At 39.2% G+C, this 16,535-nt stretch overlaps 1 long non-coding RNA gene across 1 annotated transcript in view; it reads right to left on the bottom strand.

The window, feature by feature from the left end:
* The window catches only part of LOC130158832 (uncharacterized), a 100,144-nt gene that overhangs the window by 66,762 nt on the left and 16,847 nt on the right, over positions 1–16,535 (bottom strand). Inside the window, exon 2 of the long non-coding RNA XR_008825500.1 lies at positions 8,046–8,104. This is a non-coding gene — a long non-coding RNA (uncharacterized LOC130158832). The remainder of the gene's footprint in view (positions 1–8,045; positions 8,105–16,535) is intronic.

The following is a 16,535-nucleotide window of genomic DNA, read 5'->3' as shown; positions in this document are numbered from 1 at the left end:
AAGACAGTCATGGGCACAAGTGGGAAGCAGCAGGTCAAGGACAGGCACACACAAAAAAAGGAAGGATTAAAGTATGCTTATGCCATGAAAAATCTACAGGAAAGGCAGACATCATGGAACAAGTTAAGCAAGAGATGAAAGCAGACACAGAAGAAAACCGGGAGACAGAATGGAATTACCAAAGCAAGCACAGGTTATAAAAAAAGTCTGCCTCTGACAGCAGTAGAAGGGAAGGGAGGACTTCATTATCTCCAGAGCAAGTTAGTAACATCTGGAGGCAGGAAGGAGAAGCAGCAAGATAAGCAAGGGAATCAAAGATGGCAAAAAGGCAGTAGGGCTTGCCAGGATCCTGTCAAGCTGGAAAGAGCGAGCTACAAAGTCTTTCAGTTCATAGTAAAAATACGAGCAAATAATTATTCTCATTACTTGATGGTCATAAATTGCATTTTCAGGTACTGTTGGAAAGTAGACTGCAACAATGGTCAGCACATATACCTCAGTGGTACTGCACAGACTCTCGGTAACAGAAGCGCAGCGTGCCCCTGCTACCCCATGGCATTCTGGTGTCGCTGGGCTTGCAGTGGTCTGCAGGACTTCTCAAATATACATGGCTGGGTCAACACTACAACAGCTTTGGAGGAACAGCTACTAAGGAAACCAAGGGTTATGTTTGCCTTCTTACTGTTCTGCCCCAGCTATTCCAGACAACTTTGCACTCCCCACATTATCTCTTCATGAGCAGCACGAAGACACCAGCTTCCTTCCTCCTGCCACCACACTGGCATGATGTATGTACCTCATGCTTAGTAGGGGTCTACAGCTAGAGTTTACAGCATTCAGCTAGCATAGATTTCTCTGCATAGCATTCTTCCAAACCAAAATGGCTAAAAACATCAAGAAATCTTGAAAAAATCTACTATTTAAATTAAGGCATGCAAAAAAATAAACATTATAAAATGCCTTTACAGTATAACAGATGGGGCAACACAACTGGTTATTAAATACAGGCCCAGCATAAGTAAGTGACCTTAAACATACACAAGATCTCTCACAGACTCAAATGCACGACTACACAAATAGGCCGTAATATCTTACTAAGGGAGGTTAAAAAGCCCACGTGGCAACATCCTTTCTCTTAATCCAACCAAATTCATTTGAGTTCTTAACACTGCCTGATACTTCATTTATGTGTGTATTGTTACATACATATAAAAAACCTTGTTCCAGCAGTAAGACAACAACCCACATCTCAGTTGAGTGCAGGCAGAAGTACACACAAGGCTGGGGTTGAGAATGATCAGAAACACACTAAGACTTTTGAGCCATGTAAGAGGCAATAGGGCTTCCAGATCCGCCTATGCCACTGTTTTGCCAGTTTCCACTTCCTTCTCTATTTAGCACCTTCCTACTTTAAATTAAAATCTTAATAACACAGCAACAACGTATTTCACTGAAACTTACTGAAGGGATATTGTATTACAGACATAGATGCACTTAACTGGTTCCTCAGCTTACAGTCATTGCAAAACACAGCCACAACCAGTATCATACATGTAGTATTTAGCCAAAAAAACCCACATCAGCAGTGACATTCAATCCCAAAGCAATGCTACACAGTGCAGCAAAACTTCCTCTGGCTGCTCAGACCTTAACACTTAAACTGATACAGAGCATGCTCTAGAAAATTGAAATCACTGCTGAAAAATGGTTTATAAGTAGTACATCCTTAGCCAGAAGAGGCACTTACTTCAAGATGCCCTGGAGAGATCACTGACTTACAGAATGCTAAACCACACACACAGTCCAACAGACCAGAAAATGCTCCACAGCTTCAATATAAAGTAATCTCACTCTGTGAGAATATTTAAGATATCAAATTGGAAGGAAAAATACAAAAGCTCTACAGCTATGCTGAAACGCTGAAAGTACATTGTGTATGCCTGCCTAACTGCAGAAAAGATTCATTGATATACTCTCACATTTTTATGGCAGAACTTACATACAACTATGCCGTGAAAACCTTAATAACATTTTCACAGCTGCATTACAATGTAATTCACATCAGAACCTCAGAAGTATGTAATTATTCTATTATTTCTACCTTGCATGTCATTCTCTGGTTATTGATTTATGAGTCAATCTGAAATCTTACTTTGAGGCTTTTTTGCCAACTGTTAATAATACATTACACTTGTGATAAATGCTGTAACAACATAATTTACATTAAGCTTTTACAAACACTGCAAGAAAGCTTGTGATTATTGACAGCACAGCCATTTAGATCTGCTCATTAATCTTGTCTACAAAATCCTAAGCCCAACAACGCATTTGGTTTAAGGAAAGGTAATTTATTACAAAAGAAGTTTCAAAATATTCACCACCTTTTACTTTATTCTCTGGGGCATTAGGTATACTGTAGCCCTCCCATTTACACCTGTGTAGTTAAGTCTGTCATTTCTTCAATACAAATCCCTTGTTTTCAGAGGATTGGGAAACAAGTGTATAGATTAACTACAGTAAAAACGTGCCGTGTAAGTTTGCTATCACACTATTGTTCAGATTAGAGAAAAATAAAAGACAGGTTTATATTTTGTGTGTGAAGTATGACTGCTAATTTAAGATACTTTCAACCCTAGTAACAACCTTTATTTTAAATACAGTCATCCGTATAACTAAACTTCTTCTACATGATAATTTTAAAAAAATCAATACATCATAAAAATCATAAAAGGCAACATTTCACACACAGAAGTAGCATGAGTCTATTGAGCCAGTCCATAGGCAAACTAATTGGAATGGTTACCTCCACAGGATCATTAAACCACAAACCAATAAAGATTTACACAACAGTTGCTAATGACTCTCCTACAGAATCCACTACAGACTATTGATCAAAAATCCATTTTAAAATAAATTCCTAAATACATATTCAAAAATAAGTAGGGATGTCAAAATGTTTACTCAATAAAACATAAAGGGCCCTCTGGAGCTATTACTGAGATGCAAAAATATAATTGTACTTTTTAGTGTATCTTTTTATGTGTAGATTGCAAAGTAGTTTACAAAACGGGCTAAGTATCAGCATTACCATTTGGGAATACTGGTATATGGGAAAATGAACCATAGATGGGTTAGGTACGTTCTTTCTTTACTTCAGTAGCAATCACCCCAAATTCACACATATAGAGCAAACAACAGTTTAGGATTTTCAACCACAGGTGTGAAGTGGCAGAGGGAGGAGGAGAAATCCAGCCCCAAATTGGCATGAAGATTGAAAGAGATTGAGAAAGATTAATCTGTTTACTTCTTTCTTTGGGGATGGGGTGGGGACAGACACCAGAAAATTATTCTGAAGGACCTATGAAGAGAAAATAGCAAGGAAATGACACAGCATGACATTTGATACAAAAATACGCACTGGTCTTTAAAAAAAAACTACTTCTAATCAAAAGCTCCCTCCTATGCCAATGAAAAAAGGCACGTAAGTTTACAATATTTATTAGACAAATTAGCAACTGTTGCCCAGCAATCTTCTTCCCCATGTCCCACTCTCATGAGTTCTGGAAAAAAAGTACCTCCTAGCTGGAACTGGGTAGAATCTAAGTAAATAACCCGTATACCACATACTTTAGGTGAGGCACATAATGCTTTCTAGTTCCAGATCTTAACTGTTTTGAAAACACTATCTATTAATACTGTTTTTACAGATTTTGGACTAGGAACCATAAGAATTGCACCAAGATTAGCATGATGCCAAACTTTTCTTTGGAGGCCCTGTCACACACGAGGCTCCCCAGCCTAGTCACACTGCTAACCACAGCTTTAGGGAACAGTTTCAGAGCTACTGCCTTAAAAGCATTGTATACCGACTGCATTTCATTGGATGGAAAGGCACACATGCCACTTCCTGAGAAGTGGACAGAAAGCCTACCCACATGAACAACATACAGTTCCCACAGGAGATCATACCTGGTTGGTTGACTTTGGCAGGCTGCCAGCCACCTACCCAGCTGCTCTCTTATTCTCCCTTCTTAACAGGACTGGTGGAGAAAAAATTCAAAAGCTTGCGGGTCAAGATGTAGACCAAGAGATCACTTATCAATTAGCATCACTGGCAAAACAGACTCAACACAGGAAAAATCAGTTTATTGCCCATTAAAACTGACCTGGATAGGGAGAAACAGAGACAAGAACTACAGCAGCTTCCTCCCAACCTCTTTTTCCCCAGGCTCAACTTCAGTCATTCGTTCTCAACTCCTCTACCTCCTCCTCCCCACCCTCCAAGTAGCACAGAGGCCACGGGATTATGGTCAGTCCATAACAGTTCCTCTCTGCCACTCTTTCCTCCTCACTCTTGTCCTCTGCTCCAACATAGGGTCCCTCCTATGGGCTGCAGGCACTGAAGACCTGCTGCAGCACGAGTCCTCTGCATGGCCTACAGCTCCTTCCAGTAGAACCCACTCCAGCATGGGCTGCGGATGATTCAGGGCATATCCACATGCTCCAGTATGGTCCCCTCCACAGGCTGCAGGGGAATATCTGCTCCTGCAGCTGGAGCAGATCCTTCCTTTCCTTCTCTGAGCTTGCTGTTTGCAGGGCTATTTTTCACAGTTCCTCACTGCTGTACAGCATTTTGCCCTTTCTTAAATACATTTTCCCAGCGGCACCACTTGCTTGGTCACAGCTGTGTCCTGTGGTAGGTCTGTTGCAGAGCCCGTGACCTTTTCTCACAGAGATCACTCCTGCAGACCCCTTGCCACCATAACTCTGCCACTTGCAACCAATATAATAAGGTAGGAAATCCATCTGGGGGAAGCAAATGCCCACCACTGACAAAAAAAAAAAACAAAAAACAAAAAAAAAAATCAAAGCCACCCACCTACCCAATCAAAACCACCCACCTACCCACGCCACACTGAAGTCTACCAAGTAAAATTTTCACTAACGCCAGCAGATGCTGGATCATGCCTCAGGCCTACAAGTAGGTCTACTTCTTAGGCCACTTAAAGTCCAAAATAATCAACTCCACTGCTAGACCAGGGAAAATAAATGTCCTTAAGATGCCCACTAGGTTATTCTGCTGCATCCAAAACATGACAAAGCAGAAGAATAAACCACATTTTTTTCCCTACAATGAAAATGTACTACTACACTACTTAAGATTTACAGCACAGATAAGTGGGGAGGCATCCTTTGCAATTTGATAGAGAAGATTCTTCTTACACAAGTAGCATAATTTATGTACATTTGAACGAGAATGAGAGTCTGTCATTAAACTATAAGAATTTGTATAGGCAGACATGCACATGCCTCTGACAGCAGTTAATGAATAGCAGCAAATCAGTCTTCAATTCATGACAGTGACTTCTGGAGTTAACTGTTCAGCATTCAGATGAGTTTCTAAAACAGGAGACTTACTTTCCTTCTGTGTCAAGCCATAAGCCATGCCAGGTTCCAGCAACAAAAATAGGAACATGGCTTCATCAGCACTGTTCTGGGCACATCTTTCATATACTACATGACTTGAATTAGCAAAGGTTTCAGTAAGATATTAAAAAGCAGAAAATTGGCAACTATGCTTATTAAGATGCTTAACAACTTTTACGATAAGACGATTTTCGGTTATACTGGCAAACTACACTCCCAAAACTCAAACTATGATTTCCTGTGTCAAGAATCTGCTTCAGATGGGATGCCTGTTCATTTCTAGAATGAGAAAAGGAAAAAAAGAAATACAGGGTACACTCCCTTCTGTCCTCACAGCACACAAATTGCTTTGGTTTTACTTAGTATGCCTATAAATTGCATCCTTTGAAACGGGGATTTGAGATTCAAGAGATCTGTCTTTGTCAAAGAAGCTATCCTTTACAGTACCCAACAGATGAAGCCTCTGAAAATGACTGTTTTACAAATTCCTAGGATATAAGCTGACTAGCAAGCGCTACATCATTTAGTTTGATCTATTGTAAGACGCTGCCCTTTAATCACTCAGTGGTCTTGGTACTCAGCCTAGTAAGTTGTGACATTTTAAAACTCAGCACCCGCTCTATCTCACCACACTAGGGTTTCAGTGGCCAATCATCCTGCGCTCATTTGCATTTGTCTAACTTGAATTTCAAAGTTTTTCTCTTATTGTGTGACCTCCCTAATTAAAGGAAGTACCTAATAAAATCACCTTTTGAAAATACTCTAGCCATTAACCAAGTCATCAGTCTTTTTAATAAGCTAAATTTGTCAAATCTCCTGGTTCCTTCCATAACTTCTGCAAATTTTGAAAACTTCTTTAAACAAGGAAATCAGAATGAGATGCAGTTTTCAAGCACTCGCCTAGAAATAGAAATAAAAATCCCCCAACTATTTAATTGATTCAGGCAAACCAGAGCATTTCAAGAGGAATTCCCATTTATTTATTGCAAGCCTAAATCATTTCAGTAACAAGCCATTAATTTGCACCTCATCCTCCAAGTTCATCAAAACACACAGCTTTGCATTAGAACAGCCTGATTGGACCTAGTGGGTTCATTGATTTGCTGTTCCAACTGAGATTGCCTCATTCCATCCATTTGCACCACAGTTACACATTTGAAAAAAACAAAAAAAAAGTGGCCCATCACACACCATATGAACCTAAGTACCAATCCACACTAGACCATCGCCCCTATAGTAACATTAATTCTGTAAATTTTCAGAGCCAAACTGATAGCTACATTTGATTTTAGCAAAACTCTCCTACTCCCCTCTTCACAGCTGCAAAGTTGATCAAAATATTTCCTGAGCCTGTTTTACAAAATGCTAGAAGCTCCCATGAAAATAGGACACTTGGAAGAACATGGAGTAGAAGAAAGTAATTTGAAACTTAAAGCCCTTTACTAAAAATACTTTCTGCAAGTCATACAGCAGAACGATAATGTATGAGGGTGCAACAAAGGGGTGGCCATGAGCTTGTCTTCACCTACATAAAACTTTTTGGTCCTTTTACCACACAGGGGAATGCGGCCTTATGAAACTTGAGCCAGAAAAGCCTTTACATCATACCGTCTCATTTTGTTTGCATACATACAGAAATCTATCACATACGCTCGAACGGTGCTTTAAAAGCAAATACTGCTTTAAAAGTATACCATATGTGTTCATTCCTCACTATATTAAAATAAACCACTATAAAACACTGAAAAAATCTTTCAAATGGAATATAGAATCTGTCAAGCAGTACTATAGTTTCTGTCCAAATGCTGGTCTATACAGTATAAAAATATCCTAGAAGCCAATTATAAAATACTTACTGTTAACAGGTAAGCGTCTCAAGTTTCATACTACTCCTTAATTCTTTACAATCCAGTGCTATTTTCAGGCAAGTACAGAAGCAGTGCTCATAGTACCAGACAGAAAGGGTAAGAAAAAGAGCAATTCCACACTTAGTGCTTGCTCTTCCCAGAGGATGAGTGGCCTCAACTCCTAATAAAGCCAACAGCAAATGAGGGCACTCAGCAGCTCCTGCAAGACTTCCATTGCATGTCAGGGTCAGACATGCATATTAATATATCCTTCATTTTAGGTATATAATTGCTTTTTACAGCAAAGGAAGGGAAGATACCACCAGTCTTCATAACTAGTTTGGTTTAAAAACAAACAAACAAACAAAAAAAACCCCAAAAAAACAAACGTACCACTCTAAAAATTCATAGTAGGGGTTTGAAATTGCATCTTGAACATTACCCACAATCCCTCATTTAGGTGTGAGATTTTGCTTTCGTTATTCCAATGGATTTGGTGGAGTAATTCTGGATTTAGACCTGTGTATGTTATGAGCAGAATGTGGCCATAGACTATTTACGATTCAGCTAAAGAATATTGATATCATGAAGAATACCTAGTGTTATAGAAGGCAAACAATGGATATTTTTTTCATCTCCACTATTCTAATAATAGTGATATATTTTTTTGTACCTAAAAGCACAATGCCAATAGCTATCAAGAAAAAGGATTACTCAAGTTCTCAGAGATCAGACTAACACATCAAGAAAAGCACTAGGAAAATGAATTACCTTATTTTTCATTAGAAAAAGCAGATTTCCTTTCAGTCGGCACCATCTCTCTCTCGGTTCTGTATGCAAAGAAGTAAGAGATTAATAAAAACAACCTTTTGTCTTCACACATTAAATGCTTCTTAAAGAAGATGCATTAGTTATAAAGGTCAGAAAAGAAAATCATTAACAACCAAAAAAAAGCCAGCTTCACTCAGCAGCTGCCTATGTACAACATGCTGTTAAATGCCACATAACTTCCCAGAAGGTTTCTTCTACTCTGCAGCTGAGAGAATTGGTGACTGCGGCATACACTCAACAGTGTTGTCTCTGCTTTTCTCCCTTTTCCTCATATAGGAGCAGAAACAGCCATTTTAGCATGGAACAGCTTTTGCTTCCATTATTTCAAGAGATGAAATATAACCCTTGCTAAGACACAAAAACATTTATTATTCCCCTTAGATTAGAACACACTAATCTAAATTTACAATTTTCAGGGAAAAAAAAAAAAAAAGGCAAATCAGTCCTAAATATTTACAGTAACTTTTCTATTACTATTTTACTACACATTTAAAAAGTGCTTAACCAATGAGAATAACAACATTTATGTTTATACACACATGTAATCAAACTTCTAAGAACAGGGAACATTTCAGAACTTGAGGGTCAGTGAGTGAGTCAGAAAGCTTTAAAGTTATCCTTCCCAAACTAGCCATTTTTAAAATTGCATCTTTTTTCTTTTATGAAGAACACTTGTGTATATATATCTGTAGGTACAGATACATATACCTATTATGGGCATTACACATCCAGATCTTACAGTCAAACATGAACTCTTCAGACAAACCCTACAACACTTCAGATAGAAGGAACGTTTTTTACGCAAGACTTCCTCTTTTTTTTTTATTTTTGATAGGGCATATGAAACCCCATGTCACCAGACAGCAGCCAGCCTCAAATTGCTAAGAAACTGGAAGAACAGCTGTATCCTGAGGTCATGTTCCACAGCTGCCTCTGTGCAGCTCTTACTTCTCTCAAAGCTGGCTGTGACTAGAGACATAATATAGACCAGAGGGATGTCTTGTTACAGTAAATAAATAAAATTATCTTTTCTTCTTGATAATTTTAATTAAGATGTTTCAATAGGCCATGTTTGAAAATCAGAATAGCTTTCTCCCCCCCAGAAGAAAGTGGAAGGTTTAGACCCACAGGCACTGGGACTTACAATAACTACAACCTGGGATTATTTTTTTTTTTAGAAAATGAATTGAAGTTCCTGGATCTTTCCAGACCTACTGAAGTGCAAGAACAATACAGAAAAGAAGGTAATATAATTTTATGCATATCTACCAACTAAGAACGTAAACATAGTTATCAGATCCGAGCACGTTATTTCACAGTACAAGTACAGGACTCTGCTAAAACTAAATTCCATCCTCCAGAACCCTGCAGGCATCAGAAGTAAGGAATCCTGTTGCATTCGCACTGCATCTTTTGCTAATAAAAGATATTTTTATGTAGGATTGGGAAAGTCACTACCTTATACGTGAGAAAAATAAGCAGGTCCAAAGATCAGTCAGACTAATGATGGAAAATCTATCAGTGGATAGCATATACAGTGACCAAAATCCCTCAAAGAGAAATGACCCTGAAGCCTCAAGGAGTCATAATCTGACTACTGGGAGCTAGAAGGATTTACTGAGCAACACAAACATCCTATAATTGCATAGTTTCTTAAATGCTTCCCTAGAATCTACCACCACTGACCATAGCACAGACGGCCCACGATACTGGGTTAAATGAACGTTTGGCCTGTCTGTGGTCAACCTAAGCCTTCTAGCAGCACTATTAGCACTCAGCATATTTGTAAGCCAAGAAAGATCTAAAACATCCTCATAAACAACAGATATTTACTGGACAGGGCTTGGTAGGCTGCCTATGACGAGAACAGGGAGAGAATCCTGTTGAGAAACCCCAAAGCAGCCAGAAGTGGACGCTTGCTGGTACTCTGTCCAGGAATTTTGCTGCATCCTCCACAGGAAACACTGGCTATTTCCTATAAGAAAGTGTATAAAATATTCTGAAAGCGTGGCACTGAATTTTCTCAGCCCCTTATCATAACTGAGTCTGTGATGGTTTTGTGGTTTGTATTTTTTTCTAACAGAACAAAAGTAAATATCATCAAAATGAAAATCAACTGGTACAAGTGAAAATGAAACAGTCGCTGTTACTGAAATTATTTTATTAGGACTGATTTTACAGCCAAACAGGAGCCAATTCCTAGCAGCTACTGAGGGAAGAGACATTTATGCAAGCTTACTGGAAATTGAAAGACATTTAAAATATGATCATAAAAGCCTGAAGAAACCTGCAAAGGAAGTGGCAAGTGAGCCATGGAAAAACTACGATAAAAACACAGTTTTGGGGTTTGGGAGGGGCAAGTCCTGAGGAACTAGATATATAAACTTTAAACCATGGCAACTAATGACTGGTGACTAGCAACCCCTAGTAGTAAAAAAAAATAAAAAATCTTTCTTTACAGGAAAAAACAATAATAATAACGCTATGTACTGGGTCTGGCTGAGCCCCATAGCAGCCCTCATAGTGCTGTGCTTTGTATTGGTAGTAGAAAGGTGTCGGTAACACACCAGTGTGTTAGCTACTGCTGAGTAGTGCTCACACAGCTTCAGAACTGTCTCTCCAACATTTCCACCACCACCACCAGTAGGCTGGGGGCAGGCAAGATCTTGGGAGGGGACACAGCAAGGACAGCTGATCCAAACTAACCAACAGGGCGTTCCATACTGTATGAAGTGTGCTTAGATAAAAAGAACTAAGAGAAAGGAGGTAGCGGGGGCATTCCTTAATTCCAATGTCTTCCTGAGCAACTGCTACACATATTGAAGCCCTGCTTCCTGGGAAGTGGCCAAACATCACCTGCTGATGGGAAGTAGAAAATAACATCATTTGTTGTCCTTTGCTTTCACACACACCTTTTGCTACTGCTTTCATTAAATTGTCTTTATCTTGAGCCTCAATGGTTTTTTCATCCTATTTTCTCCCCCTGCCCCCCCATTCTGCTGAGGAGGGGAGTGACAGAGCGGCTTGGTGGGCACCTGGCATCCAGCCAATGTCAACCCACCACATAACACTAAGGACTGAATACTGTTTCTCAGGTACACGACAAAGGAAATTTGAAAACCTGAGCACACTGAAGAGCTGGCTTTATAATTTTTTCTTTAGAAAGGTATTTAGCACCACTCAAGCATCAGTAATGAGGGAAAACAAAAAGTCTGAAGTGTGTGTGACTAGTGAAACTGTAAGCTGACAGCTGCAGAGAACAAGCGTATCAACTACTGGCAGTTTTCAGTGCAAGTCATTTTTACCTATTAATTTTTCATCCCCGACCACTCTGGAAATCTTCAGTTTTCCTTCTTTGTCAAAACAACCTGATGGTCGCCTGGCCAGCAAAGCCAGATCTTTAGCATTGAATCTCATGGGGTTGCCAGGGAAGAGGATGAAGATGAGTAAGAGATGGAGGGCAATGATGATACTAGTGAGTTTGTTGAAGCTGAGCAAAATCTAGGCAGCAACTGAAATATTAAAAACAAAAAGAAAACAAAAGATGCTGCTGTTTATTGCGATTTCCACTGTATTGCGATACTCCGAACACTGCACTTTCTTTCCATATTATGGGAGCAGTATAAGGAATAGGGAAAAAACCCAAAGTTACACAGGTGACATCTTTTCCACACACACTTTTTAGGAAAGAAAAGTTTAGTTTTACTTTCCAGTATCTCTATAACCCCATGTAGAAGCTGTAATTTTATGAAGTATTTCCACAGTTCATCAGTACTGCTAAAAATGTATTTTGGCTACAGGCATATAAACCACCAGAAAGCATGGGGCAGAGGGAGAGGGGGGGAAAGATTGCCTTGTACCTCCACCTCCTTCACAGGAACAATAATAAAATACAAAGTGTTAGCTGTAAAAGTTCACCACACACTCAAGTATTCCTGTTTTGCTACACTGACGCTGATTAGGACACTAAGTGCTCCCGCTCTGTTCATGGTATATTCTCCAAAAGTTTTCAGTTCTTCTGGAAGATTTTCTTCTGTGTTTTCAGGAAATAAGTTGTGTGGTCTTAATATTCACCCTTCTGTAAAGGCCTCTCTCTCAAAAAAGAATTCTTGGTATCACCCTTATACAATCAAGTAACAGAAGTTTGTCAGATGGCTTTTAATACTCCTATACATTTTAAAAATAAAGCAATTTAAAATAAAGCATTTAAAAAAAAAAAAAAGCCCAGTCTTCAGCACATGGGCTTCAGAAGCCAGCTTCTGTCTCTAAATTACAGACCTTTGTTCCTCAGAGGACAGCACTGACACCTTGACCTGGTGGAGAGCTACAACTCTTAGCAATTCCTGAACAAGTTCCTCTCAGCTGTTGAGCTGAAGGACAAGTTACACCTTCTGCACTGAATCTTTCTGCGGGCCCTTTCATTCCTACTTTTCCCTTTATAGTCACTTTCTTTGCTCAACTTTACCCCTCAGTCAATGACTGCTGCTGTGTCCTTTAATTTCCAGTCACCAGACCACAGCTAATTCCAATAGTACTACAACAGTGATGGCAGACCAAGCTTAACTGTTTACTTTGTACATATGAAACATGACCAAGCCATGAATATGTGCCATGAAATAAATTTATAAGACAAATCTCCAAGTATTTGTTTCCTCCTAGGAAGGTTCTACAACTCTGTGGAGAACTAAAATAAAGCTGAAAGGCCTTTTAAGTTTCCCTTTTGTTATCAAATACCCTTGCAAGCAAGAAAGAGAGTAGTCCCAACCCATATGAAGCAGAAGGTTGCAGTTTCAATTTGTCCATTCATTCCCACATATACACACCTTCTTGGTTTTTTTCCCTTTAGCATCAGCAGCTATACTTCAATTTTTTAAGACCATCTTCATGCCTTTTGACTCCATAATCTTGTTGAAATTATAATCTTATGGTCATCACAGAACCTGACCTGCAATAAGGATGCTGCTGTGACCAAAATGAGCTACTGACTCTGATGGAATCTCCATGCAGGTGCAGCTGGCCACCAATGTTTTGTAAATTGATAGACTACAGCTGTGGAAAGACAAGTCATACAGCACTAACAAAACAGACACTTATACACTGTAATTAATACTACCAGCATATTCAGCACTGAAGACCAAATCTGTCAGGGCCAGGGAAGGGGAAGATACTGGCCTGTCCACAAAACATGAAACCCAGCCACGATAACCCTTACAAAAGTCTTACTGGGGCATACAGGGACTTTGGGACTGTCAACATGTATATTCCTACTATATGCTCTGTATGCTGAGTGGGATAATTGTTAGGTTTGTTTTACAGCCACAGACTGCATTTTTAACAACACAGTGTGTGCGCATTGCATTGTGCAATGCGTGCAATAAGCCTATTTGCTAAAGAAAAATAAACTTGGCAAGGAAAATAATTTTTGTTATCTCCGACTGTGCACTGTTTTGTTATCAGCTGGTCCTCTCAGGCACATATCTTGCATACTGTTCACAAAGCTTGTTGGTAGCCTTCTTGTTTTAGAGAACAACATTCTAGAAATTCAACTACAACCTACTTGGTTATTAGTTTGTGAACAAATGAGTTCCAGTCCATTTTATAAACACCTTCTAAATCTACTCTAAACAGCATCCTCAGCTACGTACAGTGACTTTAGATTGCTTTGATGCTTTTAAGTAGGATGGAGGAAGTCAGACCCTATGAGTCTGTTCCAGACAGAAGAGTCATTGAAAACCACCAATAACTGAATAATACCTATGCTATCAAAGCAACCAAGGTTACTGGCTAAACTCTAGTTATGCTTAAATGCAGCAATTACTGTAATGCATGGACACCTGTACTCCACAAAGAAATGCAAAACACAGAAGTTGTCAACTGCTATTTAAGAAAGATTTTCCTTTCCAGCAAAGGGGAAAAACAGGGCCAGGTAAATGGAATGTTTTGGATTTCTGGAAAGGCTATTAAAAGGAATAACAAAACTGCGGGAGGAGGTGTGCATATTGATTTTGTTATTTTTCTCCCCCAGGGAGATGGTGTATCTCTTGCACTCATCTACCAGTAAAGTGATAATGGTCTAGAAATACCTTTTATCACATCTGTGCATCACTTGCTCTGCATATAAGCCACAGCATGTAAATCATGTGGGACAGTACAAGTGGCACACTGCAGTTAAAACCCTTGAGACAGCGTGCTTCTGTATCAGCCTTGAAATGCAAGGCAGCTGGACCAGCAGAGTTCCACAGTGATGATAATCAAGGTGCCTGTTCTCTGGAAGTTTGCCAGAGAAGCTCAACTCATCTGACAGTGTCTGAATATTATTCAGACCTAAAAGGCATATGAGATTGCAGGATTCATACTTGGGTTTAACTTTAGAAATTTGACGACCATCCAAAAGCACTCCCAGTTAGTGTTGACACAACAACAAAATTAAAGGTAAAAAAAACCACGATAGAATTTATCTATCTTCAGCTGCAGCACTGGGTCTCCTTGAAGGAGCAGAAAGACTTTTTAGCTCAATAATCCACTTCTGTCTCCATTTCAGAATAAAGCTGTCAGTCCAGGAAACGACTTAGTCATACAGTGCCTTTAAATGTTTCTCCTAGCTAATCTCTTTCCTAGCATAAACTCAGATAGGAAAGATATTATCTTCAGTTATTTAATACTGCTGGTTCAAGAGACAGGCATTATTTAATACTTGTGGTGAGAGAGAGAGAGACTTGCTGAATCTAAAATCCCTCTCAACATTTTTCCCTACACGATCAGCACAACCATAATTCATAAGGAAACCAGACCGGTCAATTACTTCTGCGAGTGGCCAAGAGAGAAAAAGGTGGAAGAGTCTGCATCCTTGGAAGCAGTAATTTTAGAACAGGTGACAGTTTTGACAGTTCATGGACCACAAAATTTTTTAAGTCTCTGTTGGATGTCCCCTGTCCCCACAGCATTTGCAATTACAGTTTGCATGAACACAGAAACTACAGATGTAACAATTAGAACTACTTGATTTACAGACAGAAAAAGAGCTGAGATGTGTTGTAACTGTTAAGTAGCAGCCATAGAGTTGCACATTTTATTATCACAATAAGAGAAACGTACACTTTTGATCCCTTGCAGAGATGCAAACTCACCTTTTAGCCTATACGTAAACGTTAGGAGTCAATCAAAATTAGTTGCATGTCTGAGTAATCTTAAATTACAAGGAAGTTTTATTATGCAAAACCTACACAAAATTGACTTCAGCACATAACACTAGCATGAAAAAAGCTACACATTGAAACAATTTGCAATCGACCTCCAACTCTTGCACCCTGCAGGACAGCTAGTAAGATGTATTCTACTAGTTTCAGATAACCACCAAGCTGTAGCTGTTCAAAGCAGTAAGTGCAGGAGGTCGCTCGTGCCAACACGAAAGAGTAACCATCTTCCTGGCTGCGTACACTACCCTGAAACAACACTTTCAGCACTATCTTCCAGGTTTCAGTTTTTCTTATGTATCTTAAGTGCAGGCTCAACATTAAAGAAATTAGCGCATAACACCTTGCAGCTTTCAGTAGCACTGTATTTAATTCTAGATATTTTGGTAAAGTGCTAAAACACAGGCTTTCTAATGACACAGTCTCCTAAATCTCTAAAACAAAGTCAATAAAATTGACTGCCTAAATTCACTAGTTTAGCAATTTTCAAAAGAAAAACACCAGAACTCATGTCTGCATGTCCTCAGAGACTCTGCCAAATACATTCTAAATTTCCCTTCTCTTCCTTTGAAAAAGTACAGTATTTTTAGGGCACATCATTTTGTATTAAGAACTTCTTTAATCTTTGGAACACACACAGTGCGGGAAACAGCCTTCAAAAGGAAAGGTGCAAAATTAGTCCACAATTTTGTCTTCAAGAATTGTATTCTTCTTAAGCAAAGAGTTATTGCTAAATCCACATACTGACTCTATTTCACCCACAAAGTAATTATTAGGCCATGAAATATAAATAAGACACATTATGCCCCCTGATTCTATTACTGATCTCAGCACGGACACTCTTTATTGAGCTCTCCTAGTTCACACAAAACAGCAACCTAGAAAAACAATTTTGAATTATTCGTGTGTGTGTATATATAGAGGGAAGGTAACAAACATTAAACTGTTGTCTTTTTTTCCCCCAATAGTATCAGTGGTCAGTACAGTTTTATTTTATGCTGAAACACACACATACTATATTGCAGTAACTCTTATGCCTTTACCCTTCCAGATTTCTTGGATCTATCACCCTTACCCTACAGTGTCCTAAAAAAAAAAACAACCAAAAAAACCAAAACCAGGAGCTCCAGGCAGCAAGACTGTCCCTAACCAGAGCCAGCCTTCTTCCAAGGGAGGCAATGACCTTGCAGATCTTGCAGTGGCATAATACAGCATCACATAAAGCAACCAGCACCCT

This window comes from Falco biarmicus, chromosome 1, assembly GCF_023638135.1.
Source record: "Falco biarmicus isolate bFalBia1 chromosome 1, bFalBia1.pri, whole genome shotgun sequence".
Taxonomy (NCBI): Eukaryota; Metazoa; Chordata; class Aves; order Falconiformes; family Falconidae; genus Falco; species Falco biarmicus.
This window is presented reverse-complemented; position numbering and strand designations above follow the sequence as displayed.